The sequence below is a fragment of the Bidens hawaiensis genome, unplaced genomic scaffold (genome assembly GCF_021521415.1).
Source record: "Bidens hawaiensis isolate Kalapana, Puna unplaced genomic scaffold, B.hawaiensis_p1.1 tig00055700_1, whole genome shotgun sequence".
NCBI classification, from domain to species: domain Eukaryota; kingdom Viridiplantae; phylum Streptophyta; class Magnoliopsida; order Asterales; family Asteraceae; genus Bidens; species Bidens hawaiensis.
The window spans coordinates 73255-77607 of NW_027500025.1; positions in this window are offsets into that span (position 1 = coordinate 73255).

The window sequence follows — 4353 nt, forward strand, 5'->3', positions numbered from 1 at the left end:
GGCTATCCCGATCGGAGATGATCGAGATGGGTATACCATGACGAGACACAATTTCATTTATATAAATCTGCGCAATTCTCTCAGTGTTATAATTATTTCTAATCAGAATAAAATGTGCCGATTTGGTTAATCGATCCACGATTACCCAAATTGCATCATGTCCTCGGGACGTCTTGGGGAGATGTGTCACAAAATCCATCGTGATCTGCTCCCACTTCCATTCAGGAATTTCTGGTTGTTGTAACATTCCCGAGGGTTTCTGGTGCTCCGCCTTAACCCTCGCACAAGTCGTACACTTACTGACGTACGTGGCTATATCCTTTTTCATACCCGGCCACCAGTAGTATTCCTTCACATCCTTGTACATCTTATCCGATCCCGGATGTATGGAATATTTCGATCTATGCGCTTCGTCCATGATTAATTCTCGAAGGTCATGGAGGGTCGGGATCCAAACCCGATTTTTGAAATAGAGAATTTCGTCCTCGCGCTGTTCGAAATTCTTCTCATTGCCGTAAAGTCCCTCGTTTTCCATTTGTTCGTCTTTCAACGCCTCACGTTGTGCGACTCGAATCAAATCCGAAAGGTTCGACTGGACTATCATCCCCAGCGCTCGCACACGTAATGGTTTAACTCGATCTTTCCTACTCAAGGCATCGGCTACGACGTTAGTCTTGCCGGGGTGATAACGGATGTCACAGTCATAGTCGCTTAACAACTCGACCCATCTTCGTTGCCTCATATTCAGTTCTTTCTGATCGAATATGTGTTGCAAACTTTTATGATCGGTGAAGATGGTGCACTTTGTACCGTAGAGATAATGTCTCTAGATTTAAGTGCGAAGATCACCGCTCCCAATTCTAAGTCATGAGTAGTGTAATTTTTCTCGTGTACTTTTAACTGTCGAGAAGCATAGGCTATAACCTTATTATTCTGCATCAACACGCATCCTATCCCTCTACGGGATGCGTCACAATACACGACAAAACCATCGTCTCCGTCGGGGAGACTTAAGATCGGCGCTTGGCACAATCTTTGTTTTAGCGTTTGAAACGCCGTTTCCTGCCCTTCTCCCCATTCATACTTTCGATCCTTTTGAGTCAGAAGGGTTAAAGGTTGGGCGATGCTGGAAAAGTTCTCTATAAATCGACGATAGTATCCAGCTAAGCCTAAGAATTGGCGGATTTCCTTTGGCGATTTAGGCGCTTGCCAATTCTTAACTGCTTCAACCTTACTTGGATCAACGTGTATTCCTTGATGGTTTATAACGTGACCAAGGAATTGCACTTCTTGTAACCAGAAGTTACACTTGGAGAATTTTGCATACAACTTCTCCTGATTTAGAAGCTCTAAAATTAATCTTAAGTGTTGCTCGTGCTCTTCTTTACTCTTCGAGTATATCAAAATATCGTCAATAAACACGATGACGAATTTGTCGAGGTAGGGTTTACAGACTCGATTCATGGGATCCATGAATACTGCTGGCGCATTTGTTAGCCCAAAAGGCATAACTAAGAACTCGTAATAGCCGTAGCGAGTCCGGAATGCGGTTTTTGGGATATCCTCCTCCTGAATTCTAACCTGATGGTAACCCGATCTAAGATCTATTTTTGAGAAGTAGCTCGCACCTTGTAGTTGGTCGAACAGGTCATCAATTCGGGGAAGAGGGTACCTATTTTTGATTGTTAACTTGTTCAATTCCCTGTAATCAATGCACATTCTAAGGCTCCCGTCCTTCTTTTTCACGAACAGTACAGGTGCATCCCACGGGGAATAACTGGGACGTATAAATCCTTTATCCAACAATTCTTGCAACTGGTTGGATAATTCTTGCATCTCGGATGGTGCAAGTCGGTAGGGCGCTTAGCAACAGGGCCAACTTGAGGTAATAAGTCGATTCTGAATTCGACCTGTTGGGTTGGCGGTAATCCAGGAAGTTCTTCTGGGAAAACTTGTGGAAATTCGCGCACCACTGGAATATCATCCACTCGTTTCTCCTCAGAATCTGTGGCAGTCAAGCTCGCTAGATACGCCACGCATCCCTGGCGTATATATTTTAACACCTTGAGGTGGGATATAAATGGTATCATGGTGCCTGACTTTTCTCCTTGCACTAATACCTCTTCGTCATCCGACACCCGGATCTTGACGATTTTCTTTTCACAGTTTATTTCTACTTTGTTACGTGCTAACCAATCCATTCCCACTATCACGTCAAAACTACCCAATTCTACCGGTAACAAGTCAATCGGAAGGGATTGATCGTTCAGAATAAAAGGGCAATTCCGAACTATTCGATTAACTATCATGGTTTTACCGTTAGCGACTTCTACGGTATAAGGTTCTATGGTTTCACCAATTAGAAGGTTTGCTATCGACAGGAATTTAACGGAGACAAAACTTCTGTCGGCACCCGTATCAAATAATACAGAAGCGTAATGGTCAGAGACGAGGAATTTACCTGTCACTACGCTGGGGTCCTGGCGTGCTTCGCTCGTCCCCATCACGAATGCTCGGCCTCTCGCCGGATTGGACGACGATGCCTGACCCGTGGTTTGCCTCCCGTTTCCTCCCTGGTTCAGTTTCGGACAGTGTCTTTTGAAGTGATCCGTGCTACCGCATTCATAGCAAGCACGGCTGGTGGTCACCATTTGGTTTCCTTGCGGGTTTTGCTGTCGGGCTGGTTGGGTCTTAAATGGCTGCGCACGGATAGGTTGCGGTTGTCGGTTCAGGTTGTTCAGGTTTGTCCTACAACTCGGTGCGTAGTGCCCAATCCTGCCACACCGGTGGCACACCACCTCTTTGCACACGCCACCATGGTGGTAACCGCATTTCCCACACTTAGGAAACGTTCCCTTCTGCGGTTCTTGCCTTCCGCCTGAACTAGTCATGGCGTAGTTCTTGGCAGTGGGCCTAGCACGTTTATTTTGCTGCTTTTCCTGGATCCTATGGTCATGTGTACCCCGCTTTCCCCCAGCGGATTCTCCCGCCACCTTCAGTGACCCGCTCCTTACGAAATCATACGTGACGATACCAGCTTGCGTCACCGCACCCTCATACGTCTGGTGTCCCCCAGAATTGACTATACTCTTTACAACTGGAGTTAGCCCCCAAATATAACGCTCAACCCTCTTCGACTCTGGGGTGACCAACCATGGTACCAATCGCGACAACTCATTAAACCGGTTCGTATAACCCAAATGGTCTGCCCCCTGCATCTCCAGGTTCCACAATTCATTTTCTAATTTCTGCAATTCGTTTTTCGGGCAGAAATGTTCCAGTACAAGAGCCTTGAGCTCTGTCCAGGTCATGCGGTTTGTCGCCGCCTGACCCCGGTTCTGCACTATTGTGTTCCACCATGTCAAGGCATGGTCCGTGAATGTGCAGGTGGTGTACTTAACAACACAATCCTCGGGGCAGTTGCTGATGCTCACAACTGATTCTATTTTCTCGATCCACTTAACCAACCCATTTGGTCCTTCAGACCCGCTAAACTCTAGGGGTTTGCACAACATAAAGTCTTTGATCGAACATCCCCTGGATGCAGGAATCGGTTCAGTACGGTTCGTCTCTACAGTAGGTATAGGGCCATTACTGTCCGTAACGACCACCCTAGGCGGTGCGTCATTACTCGGAATCGTGTTATCGTTCTGTGGAGGATTAGCATTTTGTTCCCCGTCATTATTGGTGGTCGTTTGATTGCTCGGGGGGGTTGGATTGGTCGAATTGTTAATACTGGCGGCAATGCGCCATACTATATCCGGTATCGCCGCCTCCAACTGTTGAGCAATCAAACGGCTCACATCCACTTCCGACATTTGAGCTGATCGTTTTGGTGCCATTCTACACAACATTCAGAAAAATACATGTAATTAATACAAATTCCAATCATAAAACACAACACACATTCCATTCATTAATAAACATTAGTACATATTACACAAACATCCGTTCACATTACTTCCCTGTCACCATTACATAGGTTAAGTTTTCATACATAGGGCCTATGTCGGCATCATCTCGACATAACCCGCAATGGGTCAGTGCTTGAATGATACCTAAAAGTATCTATAATGATATACCCCAAAAGAGACCCCCTAAGGGCCAGTGGTTGTATTATAACTACACAAGATTCACTCTATGTTAGCATCACCACTAACTGCTTACACAGAGTATCAAAAAGCGGTCCCTGTCTACTCCTATCCTAACACAACTAAACACGGTGGTATACCAACCCCACCAACACAGCCACCAACACCACCATCACAGCCAACATACCCCGGATCCGGGTCTCCATCCGGCCGATCATCCACTGGGAGTATGAGCACTCCCTCTTCAACTGCGCAATCGCAT